We start from the raw sequence: 18,781 nt of genomic DNA on the forward strand, positions 1-18,781 counted from the left end.
ACCTCAGTTACAAGGTTACAGGTATGACCGCTATACTCAGTCAAGACCAGGTGAGAGCTCACGGGCGTCGGGTTTGCAGCGACAACAAGGTTCTGCGCAGACATGGTCATTTCCTCCACGGTGTGACATCTGTGGTAGAGGACACTTTGGCCAATGCCGAGCAGGTTCTGATGCTTTTTATACATGTGGGCGTCCGGGGCATATGATGCGAGATTGCCCAAATAGAGATTCTGGGGGAATGGCACAACCAGCGAGTTCAGCAACAGGATCATCTATGTCCGTGCATCCTTCAGGGCGCGAGTCTCAGTCTTCGGTTGGTAGAGGTCGAGGAAGAGGTAGAGGTTCCAGTTCAGGTGGTAATCAGAACCGTATCTATGCTTTAGCAGGTCGACAGGACCAGGAGTCTTCACCAGACGTTGTGATAGGTATATTAACCATTTGCTCTCACGATGCTTATGCTTTGATAGACCCAGAATCTACTTTATCGTATATTACCCCATTTGTCGCGAGGAAGTTTGGTATAGTGCCTGAAATACTAAGTGATCCTTTTGCGGTATCTACACCGGTCGGAGAATCGATTATTGCTAGACGGGTTTACGGAGGTTGTACGGTGACAATTTGTAGTCGTCAGACCTCAGCTGACCTAGTTGAGCTAGAGATGATGGATTTTGATGCTATCATGGGCATGGACTGGTTGGCAGCTTGCTATGCCACAATTGATTGCCGAGCAAAGGCAGCCAGATTTTATTTTTCGGGTGAGCCAGTCCTTGAATGGGTAGGTAATACACCAACACCCAGAGGTAGGTTTATTTCCTATCTGAAGGCGAGGAAAATGATCGCAAAAGGGTGCATTTATCATATTGTGCGAGTTAGAGATGCAGATGCTGAGATACCTACACTTCAGTCTATTCCTGTAGTCAAAGAGTATGCAGATGTGTTTCCAGATGAGCTTCCAGGTATTCCTCCAGAGCGAGAGATTGATTTTAGCATCGATTTGCTTCCATGAACTCAACCAATATCCGTCCCTCCGTATAGAATGGCACCTGGCGAATTGAAGGAGTTGAAGGAGCAGTTAAAAGATTTGCTGGAGAAAGGTTACATCAGGCCCAGTACCTCACCTTGGGGTGCACCAGTACTATTTGTGCGGAAGAAAGACGGCTCGCTGAGGATGTGTATCGATTATAGGCAGCTGAACAAGGTAACTATTAAGAATAAGTATCCGCTTCCAAGGATCGATGACTTGTTTGATCAGTTGCAGGGGGCTAGATGCTTTTCAAAGATAGATTTGAGGTCGGGGTACCACCAGGTCAGAGTTCGGGAAAAAGATATTCCGAAGACAGCCTTCAGGACCCGATATGGCCACTTCAAGTTCCTTGTCATGTCCTCCGAGTTGACTAATGCACCCGCTGTATTTATGGACTTGATGAATAGCCTATTCCGGCCATTTTTAGATCTGTTCGTGACAGTATTTATTGATGATATTCTATTTTATTCCCGTTCAGAGGATGAGCATGCAGACCACCTGTGACCGGTACTCCAAACCCTCCGTGATCGTAAGTTGTATGCTAAGTTTTCTAAATGTGAGTTTTGGTTGAAGTTTGTAGCATTCTTGGGGCATATTGTATCAGATGAAGGGATAAAGGTGGACACTCAGAAGATTGAGGCCGTGAAATCTTGGCCTAGACCTAACACTCCGACAGAGGTTCATAGCTTTCTAGGCTTAGCAGGATACTATCGGAGGTTCGTAGAGGGTTTTTCTTCCCTTTCGGCACCATTGACGAAGTTGACACAGAAAGAAACTAAGTTTCAATGGACAGAGGCTTGCGAGCGGAGTTTCCAAGAGCTTAAGAACAGGTTGACCTCAGCTCCAGTTCTAACACTTCCAGAGGGTCTAGAGGGTTATGCCGTGTATTGTGATGCATCAGGTGTCGGGTTAGGATGTGTCCTGATGCAACATGGGAAGGTAATTGCATATGCTTCAAGGCAGTTGAGGAAGCACGAGAGGAATTATCCGACCCACGACCTCGAGTTAGCTGCGGTTGTCCATGCACTTAAGATATGGCGGCATTATTTATATGGTGTTCATGTTGATGTATTTACTGATCATAAAAGCCTACAATATATCTTCAAGCAGAAAGAGTTGAATTTGCGACAGAGGCGATGGCTTGAGTTATTGAAAGATTACGATGTTAACATTCTCTGCCATCCAGGGAAAGCTAATGTTGTAGCAGATGCCTTAAGTCGCCGATCTATGGGTAGCTTAGCACATGTAGAGCCCAAGAAAAGACAATTAGCTAGAGAGATTCATCAATTGGCTTCGTTGGGGGTTCGGTTAGTAGATTCTGAGGATGGTGGAGTTGTACTCCAAAACACTGCAAAATCATCCCTCATAGCTGAAGTCAAGGAAAGGCAGTACGAGGACCCAGAGTTGGTCGAGTTGAGAGAGCGAATTCCGCAACAGAAGAAGCCATTGTTAGAGCTCAAGGGAGATGGGGTTCTCAGATACAGGGGTCGTTTGTGTGTTCCAGATGTAGCAGGGCTACGAGACAAGATTATGTCAGAGGCACATTATTCATGGTATTCCATCCATCCTGGATCGACGAAGATGTATCATGACATTAAGGATATGTACTGGTGGAACGATATGAAGAAGAACATTGCTGAGTTTGTCGCCCAATGTACTAGTTGCCAGCAAGTGAAGGTAGAGCACCAGAAGCCCGGAGGGCTAATGCAGACTATAGAGATCCCGACATGGAAATGGGAGGCGATAAACATGGACTTTATCATGGGTTTACCTCGTTCTAATCGTAAGTTCGATTCCATATGGGTGATAGTCGATAGGCTCACGAAATCAGCTCACTTCCTACCGGTCAGATCTACATATACAGCAGAAGATTATGCAAAGTTATATATTAAGGAGATAGTGCGGCTACACGGAGTACCGGTTTCTATTATATCTGACCGTGGGGCTCAGTTTACAGCACATTTTTGGAGGTCATTTCAGAGAGGTCTAGGGACTCAGGTGAATCTCAGCACAGCTTTTCATCCACAGACTGATGGACAAGCCGAGCACACAATTCAGACGCTCGAGGATATGTTACGAGTATGTGTGTTGGATTTTAAAAGAAGTTGGGATGAACATCTACCTCTTATCGAGTTTGCATATAATAACAGTTACCACTCCAGTATCCAGATGGCTCCATACGAGGCTTTGTATGGGTGTAAGTGCAGATCTCCTATAGGGTGGTTTGATGTTGGAGAATCTGGGTTACATGGGCCAGACCTGGTTCAACAGGCCATAGAGAAAGTAAAGATTATCCGGGAGCGACTGTTGACAGCTCAGATTCGTCAGAAGTCATATTCTGACGTGCGGCGACGAGACTTAGAGTTCAGGATTAATGACTGGGTATTCTTAAAGGTATCACCTATGAAGGGCGTGATGAGGTTTGGCAAGAAAGGCAAGCTTAGCCCACGGTATATTGGGCCTTATAGGATCATTCGGAGAGTGGGCCAAGTAGCTTATGAGTTAGAGTTGCCCTAAGAATTGGAGTCTGTCCATCCGGTTTTTCACGTATCTATGCTACAGAAGTGCATTGGCGATCCTACCCGAGTGGTGCCCACGGATGATGTACAGATTACAGAGGACTTGTCATACGAGGAAATTCCAGTTGCCATCCTAGACCGACAAATCCGCAAGCTACGAAATAAGGAGGTAGCTTCCGTGAAGGTTTTATGGAGGAGCAAGAATGTAGAAGAGATGACGTGGGAATCGGAGGAAGAAATAAAGTCTAAATACCCCCACCTATTTCAAACTGAAGATATGGTTCGAGATGGGACGCTACAACATAGCTCTATGTAGGCTAGCAGGTCATCAGGTAAGCTTTTATTTTTCACTTTCAATATTTATGATTTACGGTCGGTGAGGCAAATTGCTGCTATTTATAAAGATTGGCCATGTGTGGCATGCATAATATGTTTTTTGGCTACGTGCAGGTTGGTTTTAACCTAGTGTACGAAGGATACTTTGGCAAAATTTTCCAAAGTCTCTAAGAGTAAACATTCAAGGATGAATGTTCCCAAGGGGGGAGTAATGTTACACCCTATATTTTCGTACGTAAAAATGCGTCGTAAGCAAACTAATGTAGGACCAAAAATGAGATAATATTTAAAAGTATATAAAGTAAGTTAATCATGTTACCTCTGAGGTTACAAATATTGAAGATCATGAACAACAAGTACAAAGAGGGTTGGACAGTTCAGAAGCTAAAGCAATTAAATAAAACAATGTTTCGTCGAAAGTCGACAAGTTGGAAATGTTATAACATGTACCTTTGGGGTGAGACTATGGTGATTAACATGATAAGGAGATTATGTTATGATTTATATTATTCGTATGACATCCGTGTATTATGTTTTGAAGTCAAGCGAGTTGTGGAACAAAAGTCGATGAAAGTCATCACAAGTTACATTCATAAGTTTTATTGAAACTTTGGGTCAAATGTAACTGCGATTTTCTCCTAATATACTTAGAGTTATGGGGTGTTCCACCCATCAAATTAAAGATCTATGAGTCTATTTTCCAACGCATTAAACCGTTTGTCAATACGACATTGGAGTAGAAAGATATGGGTATTTGTGCGATACTGCGCAAGCTGCTAGGTGACAAGTAGGTGTGTCACCTACTTGCTTAAATGAAAGCCCAAAAATGGGCCATTTCGGGTCGTCCAAAGAGGCCTTTTAAAGGCCTATTTTCTTCATATATTAGACTTAAAATAGAGCATAATAACCAGACATAAGCTCTGCAAAGAATCCTCCCAAATATTTCCCACAAACCCTAATTGATTTTCTCTCCCTTTCAAGTTCTAATTGGAGGTAAAACCTAGAGTTTGAAGAACCAAGATAGGAGCTGAGTTATCCAACAAATAAGGTGAGTTTACTGATCTCTTTCATTCATTTTTTCTGCTGTAAATTCATGGTAAGTCGTTCTATACTTGTAAGAACTCACGGGACGGTGATCGGAAGCCGTGAGTTCGAGTTATTCACTTGTAGCGGACTGTTTTGTGGACTGTTTTGTGTTGCTGTTGGGCTGCGTGTTTTACTACTATTTGTGGAGTTTTGGAGGAGGAAGGGGGTGTAGAAACACCATATAAATGTAGGGTGGTTGGCTGGTCGTTCGTCATAACATTTCCGGGTCGTTTGACATTACTACGGTGGACGTTTTGTGTATGAAGAGATTGGGGTGTGTTGGGCTATTTTGTAGTATTTGATGGCGTATATAGGGCTGGAAAATGATGTATATGTGTTGTTATTGTTCTGTTCTTGTATTGTTAGTGTTATCTTGAATTTGGAGGAAGTAAGGATTATAGGGGAGATGCTGCCCGTTTTAATACAAAATAAGTTTGTCGTTCGTTGTGCGATAGTTGTACCTTTCGTAACTTAACAATAGTATTATTATCATTCTTGTAGATTAAGGTGCGAAGAGGTGAGTTCAACTTGGTGATTAGAAAGATTGTGATAAGGTATGTTAAGGCTAAGCCCTTCCTTCATTTTGGCATGATCTCGTAGCTACATGTGTTAATAATGAGACATAAAGAGAAGTTCGTATTCATGAATTCATTCACATTATTCTAGTCTCATAAGTTACAATATTATTCCTTATCGGGACTTCATATTCAGTTTAGTTTTGTCTTTATTCAGTCAAGAGAGCAGAGGGTCTATATATATATATACAGTATTACACTATTTTCACCACCATCGAGCTATAATCGGTGGGCAGGCCCCTATTGGGCAACCTCTGATCAGATGGTAAGTTATATATACCGAGCCTACTGTGGCCGAGCGCCTATGAGCGAGCCCAGGATGGCCGAGATACAGAGCCCAGTATGGCCGAGCGCCTATGAGCGAGCCTACTACGGCCGAGCATTTACACGTACCGAGCCTTATAGGGCCGGACATTTATTTTCCTTAATATATTGAGAGAGTTGAGTCAGTATCAGCAGGTAAGTATATCTCCAGACCATCTTTGACTCCCAGTTAATTTCAGTTATCATATTATCAGTTCAGTTTCAGCTTTTAGTTATTTTATTGCCTTACATACTCGGTACATTATTTCGTACTGACGTCCCTTTTCTGGGGGCGCTGCATTTCATGCGTGCAGGTTCAGACAGACAGACGGGTAGACCTCCTCAGTAGGTGTTTCCCGAGTTCAGCCTGATCGGTAAGCTCCAAGTCTTTCGGAGTTGCCAGGTCTAGAGTTTTTGTGTACATCTTATGTATATCTGTATATATGTTATGGGTAGGTCGGGGCCCTGTTCCGATCAGAGTACATCTATCAGTAGAGGCTTGTAGACATATCCTGTTGGTTAGTGCAGTATATTGGGTTTGTAGGCCTGGTATGTATAATTTGGTGGTTTGTCAGCTGTAGTAGCTATGACAGCCTTTTCAGCCTAGCTTTATATTGATGTTTAGTTAGCGCTAGTTTCCATTCAGTTTTATATTTTGCTTCGCAAATTATCTTGCAAGGTGGCCCCACGGCCAAAGTATGACATTATGTGTTCAGAGTCCCTTAGTCGCAATTTGGTACGCCAGGTTAGGTGAGGCACCGGGTGCTTGCCTTGCTCCTAGATTCGGGGCGTGACAAACTTGGTATCAGAGCAGTTCTGTCCTAGGGAGTCTACAAGCCGTGTCAGTAGGGTCTTATTTATAGATGTGTTGTGCACCACATTATATAAGCAGGGCACTACAGGGCATTTAGGAGATGGTTACCCTTCTTTGAAATCTAAATCGTGCTACAGAACTGAGTTATAGGAAATTTGAATTAAACTTATGTGTTGGTGTTTGCATGCACAGATGACGGTGACTAGGAAGACTACGGCTAGCAAGAGGAGAGATACAGAGTGGTTGGCTGAGATCTACATCTGCGAGATCGTCCGTCTTTATGGTATGCCCGTGTCTATCATTTCTGATCGAGGCATGCAGTTTATCTCGCACTTTTAGAGGGAAGTACAATGTGAGTTGGGCACGCAGGTTGAGTTGAGCACAATATTTCATCCCAAACGGACGGACAATCTGAGCGCACTATTAAGAAATTAGACGATATGCTTCGCGCTTGTGTTAGAGATTTCGGGGCTTCTTGGGATCAGTTCTTGCCACTTGCGGAGTTTGCCTACAACAAAATCTATCAGTTGAGCATTCAGATGGCTCCCTATGAGGCGTTATACGGGAAGCAGTGCCTATCGCTAGTTAGATGGTTCGAGCCGGGGGAGGCTCGATTGTTTGGTATAGATTTGGTACAAGATGCCTTAGACAAGGTCAATATTATTGAGGATCGACTTCGCACTGCTCAATCTATGGAAAAGAGTTATGTCGACCGTAGATCTCGAAGGGTGTGATGAGGTTCGGAAAGAAGGGCAAGTTGAGCCCTAGGTATATCGGACCCTTTGAGATTGTTGAGAGAGTGGGGAGGTGGCCTATAGGATCGCATTGCCACCTAGTTTATCAACAGTCTATCTGGTGTTCCATGTGTCTATGCTCCAGAAGTATCACGGTGATACGTCCCATGTGTTAGATTTCAGCTAAGTCCAGTTTGATAAGGATTTGACTTATGAGGAGGAGCCGGTGGCTATTCTAGCCCGACATGTCCAACAGTTGAGGTAAAAGAGTTATCTTTCAGTTCGGGTGCCGTAGAGAGGTCATTTGGTCGAGGCAGCTACTTGGGAGTCTGAGTCGGATGCGGAGTAGATATCCACAACTTTTCACAAGTCCAGGTACTTTTCTATGTCCGTTCGAGGAGGAACGGTTGTTTTAGAGTGGAGAATGTGATGGCCCGATAGGTCATCTAGAGTTTTAAACCTTAATTATTTGTTTCAAAACCTCAAATAGCTCCTTTTAGCCTTCCTCGATTTGCTTGCGCAGTCCATGTATTTTTTCGAAAGGCTTTTATGTGAAAAAAATGATTAAATGTGAATTTGTGCCTTAAAAATCTATTTGAGTTGACTTCGGTCAACGTTTTGAGAAGACAGACCCGGATCCATGTTTTGATGGTCCCAGTAGTTCTGTATCGTGATTTGGGATTTGGCCGTATGCCCGAAATCGAATTCGGAAGTCCCTAGCTCGAGTTATCGCATTTTGTCAAAAATTTGAAGTTTAAAGGTTTAAGGAATTTAAAGATTTGACCAAAGTCGGACTTTATTTCTATCGTGTCTGGATTTTGGTTCCAAAGCTTGGTATAGGTTCATTACTATATTTATGACTTGTCTGTAAAATTTGGTGCAAAACAGAGTTGATTTGACGTGATTCAGATGTCCGGTTGTTAAAATAGAAATTCTTAAGTTTCATTGAAAATTTGAGTTGATTTGGTGTCTGATTCGTAGTTCTAGGTGTTATTTTGATGTTTTGATTGCGCGAGCGGGTTCGTATGAGGTTTTTGGACTTGTGTGCATATTTGGTTTGGAGTCCCGAGGGCTCGGGTGAGTTTCGGATAGGCTACAGAGTGTATTTGAATGTAGAATCATAGGTGATGCCTCATTTGTGAGCCTCGCATTTGCGAACATGGCTTCGCATTTGCGAGCCTGGGCAGTCTAGGGGATTCTCGCATTTGCGAGGCAAAAGTTCGCAATTACGAACTTGCCCTTTCTGCTTTTGCGAAGGCAGAGTCACATTTGCGACTCAACATTTTCTGTCAATCTTCGCAATTGCGAAGAAAAGGTCCTCATTTGCGAGGCTGGGGGTTCGCATTTGCGACCAATTTATCGCATTTGCGATAACTGGGCTTCTGAGATGAGTTCGCAATTGTGAACAAGATACCGCAATTGCGACATCTACAGCTGGGTAAAAGCTGAGTTAGACGAGATTTTTTCTCATTCTTTCAAATTTACAACCCTAAAAACCTTAAAGGCTATTTTCCAAGATTTTTCTTCCCCAATTCATTGGTAAGTGACTCTAACCTAATTTCTTTCAATTGCCCATTACGTTTCATGAGATTTCAACCTTAAATCTTGGGATTTCGTGGTAGAAATTCAGGATTTTGGTAGAATTAGGGATTTTTGAAAAATTGGAATTTAGACCTCAAATCGAGGTCAAATTTCGAAACAAATTACATAACCGGGATCGGGGGTGAATGGGTAGTCGGGGTTTGGTCTGAATTTCGGATTTGGACCAAGCGGGCACGAGGTTGACTTTTGTTGACATTTTCAATAATGACCTAAATTGAACCTCTTTCATTTGTGGGTAGTTCCTAAGGCTTATTTTGAATCGTTTGGTTAGTAATTTGCTAGATTTGGTTGGTTCGGAGACTTGTTCAAAAGGTAAAGTCGAGGTTGAGCTTTGAGTCAATTTTGGAGCAAGGTAAGTGTCGTGGTTAACCTTGATTTGAGAGATTAGGACTTGTTGCCTATTTGCTACGTGTTTAATTGTTTGGGTACAACGTATATGTGAGGTGACGAGTATTTATGTGTTGTTGTTGGGTTAAATCATGCGGGTGGGACTTATTTCCTTGTAATTTAATTCCTTCTTTGATTATAATATCCATGATTAGACTAGTTTATTACTTAATTGATCATTCTTTCCGCATTTATGAACTATTTGTGATAATTGAGTACTTTTGGAAGTTGAGGTTTGGTATTTTGGAACCATTATTGACGTAAGGTTTATTCTTGCTCATTCTTATAGTCATTACTACATGGTAAGGGAGAGTGTTAAAGCATGAAGGGCGATGCCGTGCCGATTATTGCTCCATTTATTGATTAATACATTGTAAGGAAGAGAATTAAAGCACGAAGGGTGATACCGTGCCGTATGTATCGTTTCATGATGAAATTGAGTGTAAAAAAACGAAGGGTGATGTCGTGCCGTATTTATCATTTTTTGGAGAGATTGAGAGTAAAAGCACGAAGGGTGATGTTGTGCCATTATTATTGATTTCATGGTGAAGTTGAGAGTAAAAGGACGATGGGTGATGTCGTGCAGTCTTTATTCATTATGCTATTCGTTTTCATTGGTTGATGATTTACTTGACTGTCTTATGTTAACATTTCCGTTGTAGCTATCGTATCATGTTCCCCTTCGCATGTCCCCTCCCAATAATACATGTTAAATCTTTATTTGTTGTTATGTTATACGTATATTTTTGTTTGTACAAGTTTAATTACGTGGGTGTCCTCTCATAGCCTCGTCACTACCTCGTCGAGGTTAGGCTCGACACTTACAGAGTACATTGGGTCGGTTGTACTCATACTACACTCTTCACTTCTTGTGCAGATTTTGGTACTGGTCCCAGCTGCCCGTGAGGTGTATCTGGTCGGATTAGCTTATTTGGAGACTCGAGGTAGATCTGCTGGCGTCGACAGACCTTGAAGTCCCCTTCCTCTTTCCTTATTTACTGTTCATTTCATTCGAGACAGTTGTATTTATTTCAGACCCTGTTTGTAAAACCTCTAGAAGCTCGTGTACTTGTGATTCCAGATCTGGGTTGCACTTAGATGATTGGGTTATTATGTCACTTTGTACTTTATTTTAGTTTCATTTTTGTTTAATTGGTTAAATTACTCGAAGTGTTTAAAATTTGCAAAAGAATTACTCTAACGTTGGCTTGCCTAGCCCGTAAAATGTTAGGCGTCATCACGGTCCCGAAGGTAGAAATTTCGGGTCGTGAAAAAATCCTAATATTTTGGATATTAATATTAACTTAAATTTACATGTATAATTTAAATTTCTAATATTTGATTGAAGCCTTACCCTGGGAAACACTTTCTGTTAGATGCCACATTTTGCTTGTCATGGATTTTTCTTAGTGAGCTATAAGTGTGTTTACTTTAGGTCCGATACTTTCTAGGACTCTTTTACGCTTGTTAGAGACTAACTACTATATGCCAGTAGAAAAGGCAGAGAACTTCTAGTGCTAGAGAAACTAAATTTTCATATATTAAAGTTTTGAGAGAAGCTCAGTGAAGATGAAGAAGAAAGAAAATAAACAAGAAAGTTTTAGAAGGTGTTCTCCACTTGAGAGAAATCTTAACTATGTTATTACAAATCTTAAGAGTACAATGAGATAATCACCTGTATATATACACTCTACAATTAGAAACTAAATCTATAGTTGTATCTACGCTTTACACTAGCCAATCCTATAATTAGTTATAAATAACTAACAGCCTACTTAACGGACTTAATCGCCTCTTACGTGATTGGCACATACTCGTTCCTTTCTTCAACACTCCTCATCAAGCTAGATGGTGCAAACAGGTTAAGCACCCCTAGCTTGTTCATTAGATATTCATGTTGTGATCTTCCCATAGCCTTTGTAAACAAGTCTGCTTCCTGAACTTTTGACATCACATATATTTTTTTGATAACTCCTTGCTGAATTCTTTCTCTGATGAAGTGCAAGTCTATTTCTATATGTTTTGTTCGTTCGTGAAATATGGGATTTGCAGCAATTTGGATTGCTGCTTTGCTATCACAGTGTAGCTCCATTGGTAATTCAACCTCTGTACCCAATTCTTTGCACAACCTTGTTAACCATAGAATTTTTAAGACTACAACAGCCATGCTCATATACTCAGCTTCTACTGAGCTTCTTCATATTGTGCACTGCTTCTTTGATTTCCAAGATACCAAAGAGTTTCCCAGCTTCAGCACATATCCTGTCACAGACCTTTTAGACACTAGACATGATGCCCAGTCAATATCACAAAAGGTTGTGAGTCTTGGGGACTGCTTTGAGATCAAGCAAACCCAGGCCTGGAGCCCCTTTTATGTATCTCACAAGTCTTATTGAAGCCTCTATGTGTGACTTCTTTGGGCAATGTATGAACTAACTCAGCACATGCACTACATACGAAATGTCTGGCCTTGTCATGGTGAGGTACATCAGCTTCCCAACTAGTCTTTGTTATGGTCCTGTATCTGGCTGCTTCTCATCTTCTTTCAGATTCAAGTATTGATCATATTCCACAGTGGTGAATCTCTAATTGCATTCCGTTGGGGTGGCCACTAGCTTAGATCCTGTCAGTCCAAGGTTAGTGATCAATTCCATTACAAACTTTATTTGATTCATCAATATCCCTTCTCTTGATCTTGCTATTTCAATTCCAAGAAAGAATTTCAACTCCCTAAGTCGTTGATCTTGAAGTTGCACTGCAATATAGACTTTGCCTATGAAATTAGGCAATGATCATTCCCAATTATGAGAAAATCATCCACAAATACCAGGATGATTACTAGACTGGTCCCTTGCTTCTTTATGTACAAAGAATAATCAAAACGACTCTGCACAAACCCTGAGTTGAGCAAAGCTTCAGTCAATTTCAAATTCCACTGTCTTGAAGCTTGCTTCCATCCATAAAAGGATTTATGCAGCCTACATACTCTCTCCTCTGGCTGTGAAATCCCTGAGGCAACCACATGTATACTTCTTTAGTGAGGTCACCTTGAAGAAATGCATTGTATACATCCATCTGATGCAAATTCCAGTTGTATGATGCTGCTATGGCTAGGACCACTCTGACTGTTACCATTTTGACTACAGGAGAGAAGGTCTCCTGGTAGTCAAGGCTTTCAATCTGATTGTATCCTTTAGTAACTATTGTATCCTTTGGATTTGGCCCTTCTAATTATTGAAGTAATTCTGGTTCTTCACAAATCCTTTCTTCTGGTCTTTCTTCTGTTTACCTTTAAACCTACCTTTCACTAAAGTACTAGCAGATTGCACAAGGTTAGCTTTAGAAGAATTAAAAGAGGGAGATTTCATCTTATCCTTAATACGTTCTGCCTCTTCATCTTTGAGACAGTTTGCTTCCTCAATCCTCATGTGACTGATCAGTTCTTGGAGAGTTAAGTTCTTCTTCTTGTGCTTGAGTTGGTTCTTGTAATCACTCTAGGAAGGTGAAAACTTTTCAAGCAGAATATTAGCTTGAAGAATCTCACACATCTCCATGCCTTCGTTCAGAACATCAGCAGTCAAGTTCTCATACTCGTGAACCTGCTCCATAATTGGCTTATCGTCAACCATTTGAAACTTGATCGGCCACTTTCCAACCACATACTTCTTTTCCCCCGCGTCATCTGCACCATATTTCTTTAGCAGATTTATAATTTATAAATAAATCAAATAGAGGGTTAGTCATATGGTTAAGCAGATGCCCTCGAACAGTTTTATTATCTTTTTCAAATTTTGTTTTAGCAACATCATCAACAACAATAGCAACAATAGTATTAGAACCATCAACAACATTAGTAGTATTAGAAACAACATTAGCAGAAGGTTCGTTGAACAAAACAAAATCAACTTCTAATTGCTCGAAGAAAATCAGAAGTTTATGGGACCAACGCTTATAATTGTTTCCATCCAAATGCTCAAGCTTTGACAGATCGGGAAGAGTTTTAGTCAAAGTGGTAGCCATTGAACAATATTATACGTGAAATCGCTTTCAAAATGTTAGAAAAAATAGTTGATAATATTAACCTAGAATAATAAGAGAATAGAAATAACTTATCGAATAAATACTATGTTGTGGCAATCCAATGCCTTGAAAGCGATTTCGGTCCGACTGGGTGCAAATCATTAAGATCGATCGCTCCCCAAGGTTCTACAATACTCCCACACACGTGCATTCATGGCTGGAAGTTTGGAGTTTGCAAAAAAGAATTGCCCAGGAAAAATAGGAAGAAAAATAGTCTTTTGAGATGATGAAAGAATAAATGTTTTGGTGGTTGTTTAGTTCACAAATGATGATACTTATATAGGCAAATCAACTACGTTTTCTTCCATAAGAAAAACGTAAGAAGCCAAATGGGAGTTAATGTTATGTAACATTGTTCTTGGTTTAATGACAAAATTATCATAAAGACAGTAACTTCAAACCTTCTGAAAAGTTTATTTCTTTTCACAAATAAAGTCACAAAAAATGAGAAATTAAGAAACCATCATATGAATGAATGTGAACCATTTATGAAGTAGTAACTTCATTCTCCTACTCTTCATATACATAAAATCTAGAAATGTAACAAAATATTAATGGAGAGATATGAGAATTAACAACAGATTAATTATAGATTAAAAGTATTTATTCTTTGCATTATCAAATTAATTAGAGTATAATGCCCAAAGAGGAATAATGCCAACAATTGCAACTTAAGTCTTTGTATATTCCATGATTTGGAACACGTATCATTAGTATATATGAGGTTACTTAGAAATTCCAGTTAATTTGAGTAGTCCTACTTTTTTCACACTTTTTTGTCATTTCTTTGAGTAATCAAGTTTTTATAAGAATTGAATACAAAAGTTACGTGCACGAATTATCTGGTTGAAAAAAGAAGAATTTTAAAATTTTCTTTGTACCACGAATATTTCTTGCTCATTTGGAACTCAAGGGAAAAAAAAATGGTTGTAACAAATAACAATTATTTAATCTTAAACGAACCATAAATAGCGAATCTTCTCCGATTTGATAGAATGAGATGGATATTTGATGAACTACTGGTTTGAAAATCAGATTCAGTGGCAGAAATTATATACAATTAATTTTTTAAAAACAAAATTAACCCAAAGGTATACATTTCGTTGAAAGCCTGCTCAAATATCCGCGGAATTAAACATTCGATGAACCCAATGCTTTTGAAGTCGAACGTTAATTTATATAATAAACCAGAGGCTTTGAAGTCTAATGTTAATGCAAAAATAACTATATGTTAGATTAACGTTAATGCTTTGATAAAAAGTGTTTAAGCATATAATCAATTCTTCTATTCTACCGTGCTATGAAGTAATTAACTATAATATATAGTCCAATGAGCCTATATGATATTAACAAGTGTAATTTCCTTATTTATTTAATTGAATATAATTAGGTTAAAACATGAAGATCCCCGTACAAGATATGTATAAATATTCAAAATGAAATGTCAATCATATTCACGGCTAAGTTCTCCATCGTCAAATATTCCACTTCTCCTAAGCAATTCATCTTACTGGCTCCATTCCCTTCATTTTCAAACACACAAAATCTTAGAATAATGCCACTAAAACTACGAGGTTAAGGTCTAATTCTCCTGATCCTCCCAGTGCCATTGATTTAATCAAACTTCATAGGTCGTTTGGAAAAAAGCTTTTCCTCATTTTAAGCTAAATTTTGTTTAACGGACTTAGCTTATATATGCTGATAGTGTAAAGAAATCAATATTATCATTGTAATTTATAAATCTATTGTGACAAGTTACTCGTTGCATTTCTCAAGTGACTAATTCAACTTATTATACACGGTTACCAGTAATTATCTTTTGGGTAACATAAAATTAAGTATATATAAAACCGCACCAAATCGATAATCCGAGTCAAACCGAGAAAACAAATCCGACTATGATTTGGTTTGGTGTTAGGAAAAAAAAACCTAACCATAATTGGTTTGGTTTGGTTTTAACTGGAAAAAGTCAAATCGAAACCAAATCAACCCAACATTACATGTATACAAGTTTTTAAAATATTTTATACATAAAAATAATTATTGTAATATAATTTATAAATATTTTTAAAACTTTTTCATAGTTTTCTCTTTTAATTGTATTATTTCAAGCTAGAACTTAGAATTTTTGAATGGTCAAATATGTTTTATAACCCATAAAAGTTAGTAACTCAAATAAAGCCCAAAACAAAATCAAATCAATACTAGTGGTAAAAAAATTATCGATCAATACTAGGAAGTAGGAATGGCAATAGTATTGTATGTTTATTCTCTTAGTATTATATTGGTGTAGATAGTGAAAATGCATAACTTATTTTTATCATTATTTAGTCATGTAACTAATACTTAGTATTTATTTTAGCATGACTTAGTAATTTTAGATTATGTTTATTTTTATTATTTTGTATTATTTTCTTGGAAAATATCTTATATAGTTTTATTCTACAAGGACCTAAGAAATATTAGAGCACAAATTATATATTTTATGCTATGAAGATCTTATCCGAAAAAATTCGAAAAACCCGAGAAAAATTGAGATGAAAAACCCGACTTTTATTGGTTTGGTTTGATTTACACATTTAAAAATCCAAGACAATTGGTTTGGTTTGGTAATTGAAAAATTCGAGCCAACCCGGCCTATGTACCCCCTATCCACAGTGATTCCACCTTCCTTCACAGTTGCTGATTCAATCTTCAACTCATCCAATCCTTGAATAATGAGGTCCATATCCGAACATTAGAATGAAATGTGATTTTTTTGGGGTTTATCTTTCCCTTCTTTGACTCTGCATCTTCTTTTTGGGGTTGAGCAACCTGCAAAAATCACCCAAAATATCATATTTATTGTATATGATAAAAATTAATTTCGGCCTTCGTACGACTGATCGAGATTGAAACATAATGGACCGAAGAGCGTCTTCATAATATCGGGATGAGATATGAAGCCAGGTTACCGAGCTTCGAGTTTCAGGGACCAATCAATATCGAGCTCGAAGTCATTATCGAGCTCGAATCCAAATCGAACTATGATGCGAAGCGGCGTTATCGAGCTTAAGAGTCAGAGACCGACCAATACTGAGCTCGAATCAATACCGGGCCCCGAGTCAAAATCGAGCTCGAGTCAAAATCGAACTCGAGTCAATATCAAGCTCGAGTCAATACCGAGCTCATAGACAAGAGCCGTTACAGCCGCACTAAGGGAGAAAATCATGGTGGAAATTAGGGAAAAGTTGATTTATCATGGGTTCCCCACTATGTATTTTTAATTATATTTAAAGTAGGATCTCTCCACTATAAGAGGGATGACTATTATCTCTGTAAGCAGAGCATTATCAAGTCATTCATACACTGTAACTAAAGTACTGTTAATACATTCTCATATTGAAAGATTATCCTTTTGAGCTTCATACATTATTTCATCTTGCTTATTCATAAATCATCCTCCTTTCAACTTTCCTTATTTTTCATTCTTTACAGTCAAGATTTGATATGTCTACTTCCCTTTGCGATTTGTGTCAAGTTATATCATGTACCCTTGGAAATACATATAAATTTAACTCTATCCGTTTTTTCGGGTAAACAGTTTGGCGCCCATCGTGGGGCTAAGGATAACATTGGTTATTTGATATGAATCTGCAAAACACATCATTTTACGCTTGTTTTTTGGAAGTGTCTTTGATTTCAGATTCGCAACGACAAACTCTCAATTAATGGCCTTACCTATCGATAACGAAGCTGGCCTTCAAGGTGAGAACAACAACTTGACGCCCAGGGCCGAAAGACCGCTTGTCGATGCCGTTGAAGCTAGAGTCGAAGTACCATTAGACATTAATTCGCATGTGGCCATTGAGGCAAACCAACGTTCTGAACCTGAAAATAGCATTCATAGTGGTACTCGATCTGCAGCTTGAGACACCCATAACGATGAGGAAAAAGGAATCAGCTTGCGTATGATTTTGAAAATGTTGCAAGCTTAACAGGTAGAGATATCTCAGTTGTAGAGACAAACCTAGTTACCAAGAAAGCCGGAGCCCAGTCCACCCCGAGAAATCACCCACATAACGGATCCAGCTATAGTAAGGTCAAATGAGCAAGAATCGTGGACTAATCCCGAAATTGCTAAGATACTCGAGGAACTCACAAAACGGATCGAAGCAAACGATAAAAAAATGAAAACATATAACTCCATGGTCGATTAGATCCCGGGGGAACCACCAGTGTTAAAAGGATTGGATTCCAAAACATTAGTGCAAAAGCCTTTTCCCTCGAGTGCAGCTCCAAAACCGATCTCCAAAAAATTCCGTATGCCCGAGATTCCTAAATATAATGGAACGACCGACCCCAATGAACATGTCACCTATTACACATATGCCATCAAGGGTAACGATTTAGAAGATGATGAAATCGAATCTATGTTGTTGAAAAAATTCGGAGAGACCCTCTCGAAGGGAGCGATGATTTGGTATCACAACCTACCACCAAATTCCATTGACTCATTTGCCATGTTAGTAGATTCTTTCGTAAAGGCACACGCCGGGGCCATAAAAGTTGTAACGAGGAAATCAGACCTTTTCAAGGTAAGACAAAGGGATAATGAAATGCTGAGGAAGTTCGTATCCCGATTTTAAATGGAACGCATGGAGTTGCCACCAGTCACAGATGATTGGGCTGTTCAAGCTTTCACCCAAGGGTTGAACGAGCGAAGTTCGTTAGAATCACGTTAGTTGAAACAAGATTTGATCGAGTATCCAGCTATAACTTGGGCAGATGTGCACAATCAATATCAGTCGAAGATCAGGGTCGAGGACAACCAATTAGGAGCCCTTTCCGGTTCCGTACATCAAAACAGGTCGACAGTTAAAAACCAGAGGGACGTCGACATGGAGCCAAGGTCAAACAGAGACTGATATCAACCATACACCGCAGATCGAAGGAACAATGGTTCAAGACGCAATTCCGCCCTGGACAATCGAAGAAGTGATCGAGGACAGAATTCTCGGGGACTTATGAGCAAAAGTGATTTTAACAAGTATGTCAATCCCACAGAGGCACATAGGCTATCAGAATATAACTTTAGCATCGATGCATCGGGCATTGTATCGGCAATCGGAAGGATCAAAGATACTAGGTGGCCTAGACCCAAACAAACCGATCCTTCCCAAAGAAACCCAAATTTGATGTGCAAGTATCATGGCACGCATGGTCACAAGACCGAGGATTGCAGACAATTAAGGGAGGAGGTAGCCCGTCTATTCAATAAGGGCCACCTTCGAGAGTTCCTCAGCGATCGAGCCAAGAATCATTTCAGAGAAAGGGACGCC

Source organism: Nicotiana tabacum, chromosome 19, assembly GCF_000715075.1.
Source record: "Nicotiana tabacum cultivar K326 chromosome 19, ASM71507v2, whole genome shotgun sequence".
NCBI classification, from domain to species: domain Eukaryota; kingdom Viridiplantae; phylum Streptophyta; class Magnoliopsida; order Solanales; family Solanaceae; genus Nicotiana; species Nicotiana tabacum.